Source organism: Urocitellus parryii, unplaced genomic scaffold (genome assembly GCF_045843805.1).
Source record: "Urocitellus parryii isolate mUroPar1 unplaced genomic scaffold, mUroPar1.hap1 Scaffold_211, whole genome shotgun sequence".
NCBI classification, from domain to species: domain Eukaryota; kingdom Metazoa; phylum Chordata; class Mammalia; order Rodentia; family Sciuridae; genus Urocitellus; species Urocitellus parryii.
In genome coordinates, this window is record NW_027552346.1 from 21,401 (window position 1) to 37,747 (window position 16,347).

A 16,347-nucleotide genomic window follows, 5' to 3' on the forward strand; every position below is an offset into this window, starting at 1 on the left:
AGATTAATTTCACTTAAGAAGTAAAAAAATACCAGCAAGCAAAATTTACTGTCCAACAAGTTGAACACAAAACCTCAGGGGTTTCAGTTAGTGAAAGTTCTGAGGAAGGTGAGTGAAGACGGAAAGTTCACTACCTAAAGGTCATGGAATTTTATTAGGAAAAAGTCACAGACAAGAGAGGACCTAAAATTACATTCACATTATTAGTAATTTCCTTTTGTGACCACTGAATCTCCAATCTCCAACTACTTCTCCAGCTCTTCAAACAATTTAAGTGGAAAATGTAGGAGGTTTGATTGTTTCAATAGGATTGAGATATGAAGGTAGGGCAGAGAGGGGTTGGAATCCACAACACAGTACCAGAGGACAACTGGGAAAGCAAAAGTTTATATATAATACTTCCTAATATTGGAAGAATTGGAGGCCAAGAAGCAAACCACCAGGATTTCAGTGAAGTTACCATCTAAGTAAAACAGGAAATTAAGATTCCCTACGTTTCTATGGACAACAGTATGATGATTCCTAAAAACATTTTAAACAGGATTACCACATGATTTAGCAGTACAGTTTTGGGGAATATATCCAAAAGAACTGAAAACGGGGTCTTGAGAGATAGCTGTACACCAATGTTCATAGCAGCAATGTTCACGAGAGTCAAAATGTAGAAGCAACCCAAATGTCCCATGACAGATGAACAAAACGTGGCACATACATTCAAAGGAATATTATTCATCCTGAAAAAGGAAGAAAATCCTAACACATGGTACAATACAGATGAACTCTGAGAATATTATGTAATATTAAGTAAGACAGTCACAAAAGGACACTCTATGACTTCATTTACACAAGATATTCAAGAGTAGTCCAGCTCCAAGGCATGGAAGGTAGAATGGTGAGTGTCTGTGGCTGAGGGCAGGGAGAAATAGGGAATTGTTTTTTTTTTTTTTTTAATTTTTTCCCTAGCTGTAGATGGACACCAGTTTTGGCATCAATAGAAGTCTGAAGAATCTTTTCCATGTACTTTAAGCTTTCAGGGCTGTAATTCAATAATTTTGGCAAATAATAATCAATCACATAAGATTTTTGATCCAGGCTTCCTTCACATAATATAGAAAGGAGAGGAGAAACCCAAGTCTCATGCCATTGGCCAATTCAAGTGCTGTCAACAGTATGGGATTTCAAATGACTTCTATGATTTTTAAACATTGTTTCCAAGAGGTCACATGCATAAGGTACCAATGATTGGTCCCCAATGACCTCTAAGATTTGAGATGGAATAGTTTTGTCTATTGCCAAAATATGTTAATTCCTATGCACTCTACCAAACACCCCAGGCATATGTACTTTCCTTTAATATGCCATTCCAATAGCAGAACACTCTTAGTGAATTCCAAAAAGAAAGGATCAGTGACTGAGTCTGCCCCTTCCAAAGTTAGTTGGTGTATTTGGAGAAGATTTCTGAATATGATTTTGGTTTGGTGTCTTAGAGCACCCAACGGATGTTCCCAGTGTGTATAGACATATTCCAAAAGTCTCCCAACTATGCTTGAATTCCCATTCAGATGGTCCTTCAGGCTTGGGGAACTTGATTCAAGGATATGTATGGCTGAATTTGTCCAAGATGCAAAGTTTCTAGATAGAAACATTTCCAGTGTTGATTCCTTTATCCTGAAGAAAAATGAAACATAAACCATATTATTGTAAAATGGCACATAAAAGTCATTTCATTTTATAAGCATTTAACCATTTAAAATTTTAAATATAAAGAATAAACAGAAAAAATAGTTATTATTAAATTTACAATTTAAAAAAGTTACAAAGCCAAAACAGATCTCAAATTTGTGTATGAATCTTTTCAACTTATAAAAAATAATCCAAAATGAATTATTGGAAACTACTGGAGGTGAATGAATCACTGGCTATCTTCATAGCGATGACAGTTTCAAAAGTCTTTTAAAATATAAGGGCCCCAGGCTGGGAAAGTTAAGGTAAATGGGGTTTAGGGCAATAAAAATATTCTAAAGTTGGCTGCACTGATGGTTGCACAAATCTAAATATACTAAAAGTCACACACTTTAAATGTGTGACTTATATAATATGTAGATTATAGCTATGTAAGCAGTTATTTTAAAACATGATCATTTTCTTCTGCTATCCACATGCTCATTATTATCAAGCCATATCTATAGTTTTGACATTTTAAGCACATGAGCACTTTCAGCCATTATGGCAAAAACACACATGAAAGAAAAACACAGAGTGTATCACTGTGAAGTCAGAAGACCTTATACAGTTGTTGGCTTGGGTTTCTTATTAGCAACATACTTAAGAAAGCATTTACTCTTCTAAGCTTTACTTTAACCAATCAACAAATTAGATTTCTTATTCTTTCTATCAAACATATGAAAGTCACATTAGATTATCCATGCTGAAATTCTTCATCAATTCTCTAGCACTGTACATATAAAAATTTTTAGTTTTTTGTTTTTTATAGGCATTTTAGTGCTGGAAATTAAACCCACACATGATAAGTGCTCTACCACTGAGCTACAGTCTCACAGTCCCAATTTTTTATAGTTTTTAGAAAATGAGAGCATAGCCAGGCATGGTGGCACACATGTATAATTCCACCAACTTGGGGGTCTAATGCAGGAGGATCACAAGTTCAAGACCAGCCTCAGCAACTTAGCAAGACACTGTCTCAAAATAAAAATAAAAAGGACTGGGTATGTAGGTCAGTGGTGGAGTGACTGGGCTAAATATCCAGTACTATCATCACTCCCCCCCACCAAAAATGGTAACAGAGAAACTGAATGTTAAAATTAATTTTAGAAATTAATTACAGGTTAACTGGTACCAATACTCCCTATAAATCTTTCCCTTCACTTTCACGTCCATTTCATTCCCTACATATATTCTACTTTTAATTTAGAATTTATCCTGAGCACTTTTCATGTAATTACTAAGTATACTGGTACAGTTGCAACTTTTAAATGTCTTATAAGCAAAAAAAAAATATGAAACAGCAGCATGAAAACTCACTGTTAACTCAAGGTGAACAAAACATGCACAGTGTCCAAAAGCAGGGCCTCTCCACTCAGTCCCATGCTCCCATCCTGCCAGTCCAACATGGCAAGTGTCCCCTGACACAGGAATAAGAGAGCTGACACAGAAATATCAGCACAACAGAGGCTCCTGCAGCTGTTCATTAACCACTCAGGGATGCTGGTACAGTCTACTGAACGGAGAAGCAAACTGCTAATCTGGAAGAAAAAAAAAAAACTAATATATATAAAGGTTTAAAACTTTCCAAGAGACACTTCAAAATACAAATCAAAAAATGCTTTCTCCTGAAATATCCCTGGAAAAGTAACTAAACCTAAAATATCCATAGACATTAAATTATATTAGTATTAAAAGGAAAAATATTAAAACTAGGCATATGAATCATTTTACTGATTTGAATGTACTGGTATAGCACACTACATCACCACCACCTACAGGTGATGAGTTTAACACTTTGAGAGGTGATGTGAGAAAAAAAAATTCAATTTTATCTAATGATAATTCCTATGTGATCTCATAGAATATGTATATGTGTATATGTGTGTATATTGTTTTTTGCACACATAATAAATATAGCAAAAAGTTAAGTAAAACAACAAAATGAGTTTCTAGATACAGCAAGAAAAAGAACTGCAAGCAGTAAATGTAAGTACTGTGGTCTAAATTATTATGCTTTCCATATAGGTGCAGGGGATGTAGCCCAGTGGTAGATCCTATGATTAGAAGTCAAAAGACCCTAGGTTAGTCTCCAGCATAACACAATAAAAATATGTGTGTGTGTGTGTGTGTGCGTGCATGTGCACAAATATATTTATGCACACACACACACACACACACTCTTTTCCAAATGGATCAAACTCACTTAACAACTTATTGTAGTATGATTCCTACCTAAAGTTCATGACTTAGAGTTATTTCTAGTAAAAAGAATATTTATTTATCATAAGGTTGTACTGTGTATGTATCTAAACATTAATTTTCTGCATAATTTTGGTATTATGAGTATTTTTTATGATACTGAGGAGATATAGAACTGAACAAACAGCACCAAAGAAATTAAAAGGTTATATTCCAAAAATGTTGATGATTGTAAAATAGACTTATAAGAATTGTTACTTTTTTAGTACAGATGAATTTTTCAAGTTATCTTATTATAAAACAAAAAAGTCATCAGAAAGATGGTCTATGCAAAAGAATTTTTTATTTCACTCTATTTTTTATTTTGGTACAGGTGATTTAACTCAGGGGCGCTTTTACATTGAGGTACATGCCCAGTTCTCTTTATGTTTTTGTTTTCTTTATTTTTTAAAAATAATTTTAACTTCTAATTATATGGTGATTATTCAACCCAGGGTAAGAAGTATGAGAGACACTACAAATTATCTACTAAACATTCATTCTGTCCTTTATTGTTGATAGCAAATCTAACATGTCCAGACAAAGGCAGGATACTCACTTCCCCAATTTTTTTTACAACTAAATGCAGCCAGATGAGAGCGCTCAGATACAAGCAAAAGTTCTTCATCTATCTTTGTTTTTCCTAATTAAAGGTACAGATGTAGTGGGCTCTCTTTCTATCTACCACAATCCTAAAGTCATTGTGGTAGATAGACACAATGACTTTATTTTGTTTATTTATTTTTATATAGTGCTGAGAATCAAACCCAGTGCCTCACACATGCTAGGCAAGTGCTCTGCCACTGAGCCACAACCCCAGCCCTTTATGTTTATTTTGAGAAAGGGTCTCGATAATTTGCTGAGGATCTCATAAGTTGCAAAGGCTGGCATCAAATTTGCAATCCTCTTATCTCAGCTTCCCAAGTCCCTGGTATAACAGGCATGTGCCACAACACATGGCATTTTTTATTTCACCTTAAAAATATGTTTAGGAAGGTCTTCTCTGTACTGGCAGTAACTCTCTTGCCATGTCTCCTGACCCCATGAAAATGTATGCCTGTTCCAAAATCCTCTCCACCTACTCCTTGGTCAGGAGCATCTCTTAGCTGCTGAGCCAACCACTATCTGCAGTGATGCTGAACAGACCAGAGACGATGACATCTGAGAAACCCTTCTCTAAAGCTTTTCTCCTACCCCATTCTGGGCTTTGCCCTTTCAGGGGCCATAGGGCTCTTTTGCCAGATAGTGGCCTTTCTCATGCTCTTTGCTATGTGAAAGAGCAGTCTCCACCTTGCTTTCTTCCTATCTGCCCTATATGTTCCTTTTCCTATATCTCCAAAGGCACTCTGGGAAAGTGGTTGGCTCAGGGTATGACAGAAGAAAAACAAATAAATACTGTATAAATAAGAAAATATTGGGAAGCCAAAGGCAGTAGCACATGCCAATAATTTCAAAACCTGGGAAGCTGTGGCAGAAGGATCACAAATTTAAGGCCAGCTTCCACAACTTAGCAAGATCCTGACTCAAAATAAAAAAGAGCTGGGGCTATAGCTCAGCACAAAGGCACCCTTAGGGTCAATCATTAATACCATAAAAAAAGAAACTAAGTTTTGTTTTGGGGCTAGGAATATAGATCATTAGCAGAGCATTTGCTTAGCATACACAGGCCCTGAGTTCAATTACCAGCACTGCAAAAAAAAATTCTAATTCTCAGTAAAGTCAAATTCTTCTCTTTTTTTTAATTTTGGCAGTGTTGGGAATTGAAAAGGTAAGAGAGTCTAGTGCATTCGAAGCAAGTGCTCCACCACTGAGCCACTGTCCCACTCTCTCAATAGAATACAATTAATTCTAAAAAGGAAAGGATGCACTTACCAATTCAGGAGTCTTTTCAGATGGATGAAACATTGTCTTAATAAAAAGAATAACAGCTAATCCTGATGTACTCTGAATAGTCTGTAATAGGTCATCTATTTGGCAAAAGAAAAGGCAACATGTATTAAATGACAGAATTTCCAGTGCCATGAAAAAAGGAAACACTGTAATGTCAATCCTGGGTAAAGCTTCTAGCTTGACCACTTCTTAGATGAGTAAGTCTTAGACAAGTTGTTGAACATCCCAGGAACTCAGCCTTCTCTTCTGTAAAATTGGAAAATATAACCTCTGACACATTTTCATAAGGTTTAAAAAGATAAATGAAGAGGCTTTATATACTCAATAAATGTTGATTCCTTTCTCTCTAGAACATCCACTCTTTCTCTCCACCTACAGGCTCCCAGCATGCCTCATAGCGGTACGACCTGTCCCCTCCCATCCACCAATGCCTCTGAATCCCAACCCACATGCATACACTTTTTCTCAAAGAAATTTCAGGGCTTGTGCAAAAATATCTATATCCACGCTTATCACAAACTTTACTATGACTGGTATTGTACCCTAAGCAACCAAACAATTTTAACTGGATATCTTCTTGCTATTTTATCTTTATTAACTTCTAACAATATGGTGATTATTCAACCCAGGGTAAGAAGTATGAGAGACACTACAAATTATCTACTAAACATTCATTCTGTCCTTTATTGTTGATAGCAAATCTAACATGTCCAGCCAAAGGCAGGATACTCACTTACCCAATTTTTTTTGTTTACAACTAAATGCAGCCAGATGAGAGGGCTCAGACTAATAGGATACAAGCAGAAGTTCTTCAGCTATCTTTGTTTTTCCTAATTAAAAGTACAGATGTAGGGGCTCTCTTTCTTCCTGCCTTGAACACAGACATGATGTCTGGAGCTACAGCAGTCACAGCAAACATGAGGCAACAAACAACATGGGTGAAAGCCAACATGCCAGAGAAGGAAGATAGAAAACATTTGCGTCCTACTGTGCCTAGCACAGTTCTGGATCACTTGCTACTGAACTTCTTGTTGTAAGGGAAGAAAGAGGAGGCACATTTGCTTAAGTTTCTTAAGTTCAGTTTCTATTACTTGCTGCTAAACACTGTATATCAACATGAAGCTTTAAAATCCTGGAAAATAGCTTCTTTCCTTAATAGCCTATTACACCCTGGTTTTTGGTTTCTGTAATGTTAGCAATTGTTGATGCTTAATAATGCCTACATCAAATCACTGGGAGTTTCAAACTGATGATATTCAATCACTTCATTTCTTTTTTTTAATTTATAAGATGAATCTTTTTTAAAAAAATGGGAATTCAACCCAGGAGCATTCTGCCTCTGTGCTACATCCCTAGCCTTTTGTTATTTCTTGAAATAGGGTCTTGATAAGTTGCCTAGTCTGGCCTTGAACTTGCAATCCTGCTGACTCAGCCTCTTGAGCAGCTGGAATTACAGACCTGCACCACCAGTCCCAGCTGTTAAAGGACTTTTATAAAGAGAAATTTACAGGGCTGGGGATGTAGCTCAGTGGTAGAACAGTAACCAAGCATGCATGAGGACCTAGGTTCAATCCCCAGCACCATAAACAAATAAATAGAAATTTCCTCTCATCTATTTGGTATCCTAGTAGCATAGTTCCTATGGACAGAAGTAACATGTAAGATACATGAAGGAGTACTGATGAGGCCCACAATCAACAACAACTGTCACCATCTGAAAATAGCTCTTGCTGCTAAAGAGAAATGTAAGTGTTGTTCTCATCTTTATAAATTTCCCTCAAAATTTGGAAATTTCTTCTATAAAGAATTTTCTTTTGCTATTTAAAGTCTGTAGTTTTTCAACACTAAGATTGTTAGGTTTTCGTCTTTGTATACAATACACACACACTTATAAAAGTCCTTCAACATTAACCCTTGCTGAATTGGTACATTTGATAGAAAATTGGTACATTTGATAGAAAAAGTCATTAAAAACATGTAATCCAGGACTTTTCTCCCACTTTGAGAAGGTGGAAAAGAAGTTCCACATCTCAGTAAAATGTATTGCAGACCATTTTTAGGAAGAATGGTCTGACACTCAATTAGAACCATAATTTGTTTGCTGTTACACTTACCATCACTTAAGAACTTGGTGAAAATATTCAGCAAGTCACACATACTTTGCCATATGGGAGAACTGGAAGCCTTCCAGAGATTCCCCTGGAAAGTCTGTGCTTTCTGTATTAACATCATTGAAGCTCTAATGCCTAACAACAAGTCATTCATCAACTGTGTTTGAACAATATGATTTCCAGCAAATTTTCTACAAAGAAGAAAAGACATTATTAAAAAAGGAAATTCAAATAAGCGTTACCATTTTTATACCTATCCAAAATAAACACTCCTCAAAGGGCCAAAATTAATTTTATATTATGCTAGATAAGCCTCTGTCTTCCAAACATTCCAATTTTGTAAACTTTCAACACTCTTACCTCAACAGGCACCTCTTTCTTAGCCAATGACTAATCTCACTTCCTATTTTAGGGAAAAGGTAAGAAATCAAGAAAAAAATTCAAGAATGAATAACACAACTTAAATACTCCTTCAACCTTGATACCCTTTTTTGAACTGGCTTCCAACATGCTAGGCTCTCTTAGATTTCCTACATTGCTTCTTAAACACTAGAACCAGTCTATCTTTTTCTCCCTAATTGTTTTTGGGGGTTCATCTGGTTTGTTTTGCTTTGATGGTGCTGGGGATTAAACCCAGGATTTCATGTCTGCTAAATAGGCACTCTACCACTTAGCAATGTTCTCAGCCTCTCCCTATCTTTTTATGCCAAAATTTGGGTATCTACTAACAATACCCAAACTTTCATTGATTTAGATCTCTTTAATTCCAGATTCATTCACTAACTTCCTATTCAATATCTTCACTTGACTATCTCAAAATATGTGAACTTATCTTTAACTCCTGCTCCGTCTGCTGGAATCTCTATCTACAAACACACTGCAATCATTTTCCCTTCCTCCCTTCATTCCATATATCAGAAAATCCTGTTGGTTCTACCTTCAAAAAATATCTAGAATCTGATGGCCTCCACTGTTACCATCTTGGCCTAAACCTGATCCTTCTCCCCCCTAAGATTCCTGCAATAGCTTCCAATCAATCTCTCAGTTTCTGTTCTTGCCATTCCCAGGCTTTTATTCCTGGTAGTATTGAGGATTGACCCAGGGCCTTGCACATGCTAGGCAACAGCACCACCTCTGAGCTATACCCTATCCCCCAGTCTATTTTCAACACAGAAGAACATAGAGTAATCCTATTAAATAATAAGGCAGGCTGGGGTTGTGCCTCAGTGGTAGAACACACACCTAGCATGTGTGAGGCCCTGGGTTTGATCCTCAGCATCACATAAAAATAAATAAATAAAATAAAGGTATTGTGCCCAAGTACAACTAAAAAATAAATCCTAAAAAAATCATAAGACAAGCTAGGCATGGTGGCACATGCCTACAATGTTTTGTAGTCCCAGCCACTCAGAAGCCTGAGGCAGGAAGATCACAAATTCAAGGCCAGCCTCAGCAACTCAGTAAAGCCCTAAGCAACTTAGGAAGAACCTGTCCCCAAATAACAAATAAAAAGAGGTAGGGATATAGCTGAGTGATAAAGCCCCCCCTGGATTCAATCCCCATTATCAAATAAGAAAGAAAAAAAAAAGTAAGTCAAAAACACTTGGGGGCCCGGGTTGTGGCTAAGTGGTAGAGCGCTTGCTTAGCATGTGTGAGGCACTGAGTTTGATCCCTGGCACCACATAAAAATAAAAACAAATAAAAAAAAGGTATTGTGTCCATCTACAACTAAAATTTTTAAAAACTGACCATTCCTCAAAACATTAAACACAGAATTATCGTAAGATCCAGCTATTCTACAGATACTCAAACATGAACACCAATGTTTAGAGCAGTATTATTCACAATAGCCAAAAGGAGGAGAAAGTCCAAATGTCCATCAACATACAGGTGAATAAACAAAATGTGGCATATAGATAGAGAGACTATTTGTAAATAGGAATAAATTTCAGATACATACTACTGCAGAGATGACTCTTAAAAACATTTTTAAAGTAAAATAAGCCTATTACAAAAAGACAAATATGATTCTGTTTATATGAGTACCTAAAACAGGTAAATTCAAAAAGCTACAAAAAGTAGAATAGAAGCTACTAGTTACGAGGGGCGGTGGAGAGGGAACTCTCTTTTGGATGCATTGAATTTGAGGTACCTGTAAAATATCCAACTTGAGATGTCCAGAAATAAGCCTACCACCCAGAAAAGAGAACTTAGAGTGATAATTTGGGAATCCTGAATATATAGATGGTAGATAATACCAAAAAAAAAAGAATGATTCTAAGCAGTCAGAACAAATAAAATAAAAAGAATTGAAGCCATATTTAAGAGAAGAGCTGATGAAGAAGAGTCTAAAAAGAGACAGTGAAGGAGCTTCTAGTGTGGCAGAAGGAGACATCAAGTTGAAGATGGCATACAGGTATTACTTCTGTTCCCTTCCAGAACCTTCCTAAACCAATAGCCATAGGCTTTAAGACATAAAGACATAAATACATAAGGGCAGTAAACAAGACAATCACCATACTTTAAAAGTATGGTGATTCTGAGCTTAAAAGGCTCAGAGATTTTGGACACTAAACATTCCTTGAATTGGAGATAAATGCAAAGCTGAAAACAGGAAGATTGGCTACAAGCCTACTTGAGAACTCTGCATCACATTCCCTTGTCAACAGACAACTGGTTTACCTTTAGAGAATATAAACTGTCAAGTGTCTGGGAAAAAAACAGCACACACAATGTCATATTGCAGACAGGAAAATTGTGTAAATGCATGCACAATAGATGCCTACAGCCAAGACCTCAACTTTCTGCCCTCATTCAGCAACCAGAATATTAAGACAGTGATCTGATAATTCTTTTATGGTGAATCTACCACTAGATCAAAAAAAGACCTAAAGATAGTGACATAAAGGGTTCCATCAAGATACAGCCCAGCCAGACCGGCCTAGAATAAAACTTGCAATCAACCCCATTCATATGCACAGAGATGCAAATCAATTTTCAGTGCCCTATTTTTAAATATGAATACCCAAAAGATCACTAGACTTCTGACAGGAAAGTTTCTAGCAGGAAATATAGTGAAAAAACCCAGCAAACAGAAAAAAAGCAACTTACAAAAAATAAAAGCATGTAAATATAAGAATACTTGAAGCAAACAAACAAAAAACAACCATCATTAATATCATCAGAGAAATAACATAGGAAACTTTACCCCATGAAATAAGAACAGTAAATTATGAAAAAGGATCAAAGGTAGGAGAAGGGCTCTTCTCTTTCACATTTATTCTCATAATAATTTGACTTTTAAAATTAAATATCAATGGGCTGGGGATGTGGCTCAAGTGGTAGCGCACTCACCTGTCATGCATGAGGCCCAGGTTCGATCCTCAGCACCACATACAACAAAGATGTTGTGTCCGCCGAAAACTAAAAAATAAATATTAAAAATTCTCTCTCTCTCTCTCTCTCTCTCTCTCTCTCTCTCTAAAACAAAATAAATAAAATTTTTAAAAAATTAAATATCAAAAATAAAATAATAGCACTTACCATTTTTAAGAAGATTATTAATACTTGGTTTACCTATCGGGGGAAAAATAAATATTAGTAAGGAAATTCACTAAACATCATTTAAAAATAATGACATGACAGGTTATTATCCAGAAAAAGTATTAGAAAAGTGCTGGCTTACCCAAATTAAAATTCTCCATACAGGAAGATATATTGTCAATTACTTTCCTATATGAGTGTAGATCAGTAGTATTCAATTCTTCTTGAAGATGAGAAGTAAAACTGTGTACAGCCTCAGTTAGATAAAATTTAGGTAGGCCATTTAGTGAGCTAGAAAAAGAGTCAAATATTAAAAATCTGACAACTTCGTATTGCCAATATGTGGGGAAGGAGGATAATCATCCAAATGTAGAAATACTGAACTAAACCCTCAAAGTATAGCCAGAAAATTACAACTTCATATCACTATCACTGGAATTCCCTGGTCTATCATTTCTCCTCTGGTTTCCCTGGCTCCATATTGCTTCTCTCACATCTCCTATACCATTCTCAACAGAAAAGCCAGAGTGATAATTCTAAAATGCCATGTGACAGTCCTCCCTCAGTATCCACAGGGATTTGGTTCCAAGATCCCACACAAATACCAAATGTGAAGATGCTCAAGTCTCTTATATAAAATGGCATAGTATTTACATACAATCTGTGTACATCCTCCCATATACTTACATCATCTCTAGATTACTTAAATACCCAATATAGTGTATATGCTATGTAAATAGTTAGTATTCTGTATTGTTTAGGAATGGTAACAAGGAAAATGTCTATACATGTGTAGCACACAGCAATTTTTTAAATATTTTGATCTATGGTTGGCTGAATAAAAAACCCGCACATATGCAGAGCTGACCTGCCTAAAAGCCTTCAACAACTTCAAAACACATGCATACAAACACAGTTTTCAATGACCTTATACAATCTGCACCATCCACTATTAGCTCTCCAACCTCACCTCCTTGTTCACTAAGCTCTAGTTACATGGCCTGCTGACAACCCTGGCCTCTGACAACCTAACAGTCTTTACTATTATTATTTCTTCCACCCAGAACATTCTTCTCTCAAATACCCAATAATCAAAAATCACCTTATCACATAGAGCAAAGTTATGTGAAATGGCCACTGTATTTTACACTGAAATTACTACCCCACCTTTGATGTTCTTTTCCCCATCCCTAAGCTCCCATGCCATCTAATATTCTATACGTTGTTTATTTTGTCTATTTTCTATCTTCTCCTTGTAATACAACCCCATTCTAGATTAGTTGATTCATTATATCTCCAATTCCTAGACGGTTGTTTAAAACATAGTAGGTAGTCGATAAAACTTTACTGAATGGATAAATTAAACTTATGTCAATTTTACCTCAATTAATCTAAATCAAGGGGTTGGGGCTGGGGCTTAGCAGTAGTGCGCTCGCCTGGCATGTGTAAGGCACTGAGTTCAATTCTCAGCACCACATATAAATAAATAAAATAAAGGTCTATCAACAACTATATTTTTAAAAAAATCTAAATCAAAATCAATAGGCTTTTTGTTTGATTGATTGAATAGCTTTTCTGGAAGAAAAAAATTCAAAAATTGGAATATTCTGAAAAAGAAAGTCAGTAGAGAGGTAACATACAATTACATAATTAAGCCACATTATAGAACTACAATAAATAAGACTATGATGTGGTACATCAATGAACATGTCCAAGTCTAAAATCAATAAAACTCTTGTTTATGTAAGCATATATAACACAACAACGTAGCATCCCTAATATGTGAGGAAAGACAAGACTATTCAAGAGTTTGGTGATTAGTGACGTTTATATGAAAAAGAAATCTAAGTTGAACCTCTACCTCACATTATACTCAGGACTTAATTCCAGATGAATTTTAAAGCTGAACAAAAAATAATAATAATTATAAGACAAGTAAATAATTCTCTAGTAATCTTGTATTAGAAGGCTGGGAATACAGGTCAGTAGAGAGTGCTTGCCTAGGATGATTCATCATCATCATCATCATCTTAGAGAAAACATATAAGTAAGGCATGAAGCTCAGGAATCTATACAAAGAAAAATATTAATAATGTTGATAACAAAATATTTCTTTAATTTTCATTAAAAGATAACATGAAGAAAACTTAAAACAAGAAAAAGAAATATATATGGCATATAATCTACTCATAGTTCTTACAAATGAAAAAAAATTATGAGAAGATATACCAAAGTTATGGAATGATTAAAAAGACAAACTTCACACATTAAAAAATGTTCGACTACATGAGCATCTGAGAAATGCAAATTATACAAGAGAATATTTATCACCCTTAGATTTTAAAGATTTAAAGAATGATATTAACCAGTGCTAGAGAGCTATGAAGAAACAGGCACTCATTCACTGTTGATGGAAGTACAAACTGGCATAACTTTTGGGGAGTACAATTTAATAATAGCTATAAAAATTTCAACATGAATAACTTTTGGTTTTAAAAATTCAATTTCTAGGAATTCTCTAATGTATACACATATATGTTTATGAACAAGATTAAAAATATTAGCCAGGCACAGTGGCACAAGCCTGTAATCCCAGAGACTTGGTAGGCTGAGGCAGGAGGATCGTGACTTCAAAGCCAGCCTCAGCAACTGAGCAAGGCCCTAAGCAACTCAGACCACATTTCTAAATGAAATACAAAAAAAAGGGCTGGTGATGTGGCTCAGTGGTTAAGCATCCCTGGGTTCAACCCCTGGTGCCCACCCACCAAAAAAAAATACTATTGCAAAATTGTTGAAATAAGCAAAGCTGAAAATGAACCAAATGTCCATCAATGGAAAAGTGGTTAAATAAATTAGGAAATACATTTCTAATATATCCATAATATGGAATATATCTATAGCTCTTAGAATAAAGACTGTTGGCGGGAATGTAAAATGTTGCATTATAGGAAACAAGAGGACAGCTCCTCAAAAACTATAAACAATTACCATATGATCCAGCAAGCCCACTTCTGAGTATATATCCAAAAGAACAAAAAGCAAGATTTCAAAGAGATATATGAGTATTTATGTCCATAGATACATTAAACAGTCACCAAAATGTAGAGACAGCCAAACGTCCATCAATGGATGAATGAACAAAATGAGGCATATACATATAAACAAATATATTTAATCCATAAGGAAGGAAATTCTATTATATGCTATAACATGGATAAATCTTGAGGACATTATGTTTAGTGAGATAAGTCAGTCACAAAAAGAAAAATACAAATGTTCCATTTACATGAAGTACGTAAAGTAACCAAATTCCTAAGAACATTCAGTAGAATGATGGTTGCCAGAAGCTGGGGAAGAAACAGGGAGTTGCTTAATGAGCACAAAGTTTCAGTGTTACAAGATGAAAAGGTTCTGGAGATTTGGTGAGCAGTAGCATGGATTCACTTCACAATAATGAACTGTACACTTAGAAATGGTTAAGAAAGTAAATTTTAAGTTATATGTTTTTTACCACAGTTAAAAAAAAAAAAAACTAACCTAGCTGGGCACAGCAGCACAACATGTAATCCCAGCAACTCAGGAAACTAAATAAAGCAGTTCAATAGCAGCCTGGGCAAATAAGTGAGACCCTACCTCAAAATTTGAAAAAAAAAAAAAAAGTCAGGGAGAGGAAATGAGGATGTAGCTCAGCAATATAGCACACCTGGGCTCAATTCCCATTATTAAAAAATAAAAAGGACTATACTGAGATGGAAATATCTCTACGATGCTGTTTAGTTATAATACAAACTCTAGAGCATTATGTGGAATATAACCTCACTTATATAAAAAAAAACCTAAAATACAACACATATGTGCTAAATATAAAGAAAAAGTCTAGAAAGATGGATACCAAAATGTTAAGTGATAACCCTTTACTAAGGAAAAGGAGATAGGACAGAAATGGTGAAATATAAGCCTAGTTTTTTGGTGTATTGCTATACTGCTTGACATTTTTAAATCAAGCATATTGTTCTGTATTGCTGGATTATCCACATTGAAACAGCTGAGACAAATAGAGAAAAATGTAGCAAGAAGTGGACTGAACCAAAAGTCAGCAAACTATCACCCAGACCAAAGTGGCAGTCTGTTCATTAAGGTCTGTGACCTAAAAAGAATCTGAGATAGAACAAGAGAGAGAGAGAAGAAAGAGAGATTGTATAAATGAAATTTTTAGTGATATATTTGTTTTATTAGAACAGGAAAGGAACTTTGGTTACTTTTTTTTAATACTTTTTAGTTGTAGTTGGATACAACTACCTTTATTTATTTATTTTTAAGTGGTGCTGTGGCTCAAATCCAGGGCTTCACACATGCTAGGCGAGGGCTCTACCACTGAGCTACAACCCCAGCCCTGGTTACTTTTTATAATACCCAACTTTCCTTCCTTTTTTTCCTTACCTTGCCAATACTTTCTTCAAGGGATTCTTCAGATTCAAAGAAAAATAAATGCCTGCTAAAATATCCAAACAACTTTGAACAGTGGGATCACACAGGCCATTTTTATCTAACTTCTACAGTAGAGGCACAATCTATATAATCCAAAAAAATTCAAAGTCATTTTTTCTAATATCAACTATAACAAAGTAATATGGTTGGTTACAAACACTCTTTTAAATCTCAATTATACTGATTGTACTGTGGAATGTTTTCCATATTGTACTGATTTAAAATATCTATTTTTAGTATTTATTAAACTTTTCACTATATGCTCCTAAATCCCTTTTCCTACTCCAGACCTACCTCTTTAAGACTTACAGACCTATTAAAGGATTAAGGTAGAGAAAATTTGTAGCATTCT

At 35.3% G+C, this 16,347-nt stretch overlaps 2 pseudogenes; one reads left to right on the plus strand and one right to left on the minus strand.

Annotated features, from left to right (window-relative positions):
• Window positions 1-977: 977 nt before the first annotated feature.
• LOC144251781 (tRNA (32-2'-O)-methyltransferase regulator THADA-like) overlaps window positions 978-16,347 on the minus strand; it is a 38,276-nt pseudogene continuing 22,906 nt past the window's right edge.
• LOC144251780 (ATP synthase F(0) complex subunit C2, mitochondrial pseudogene) lies at window positions 5,013-5,238 on the plus strand (annotated as a pseudogene).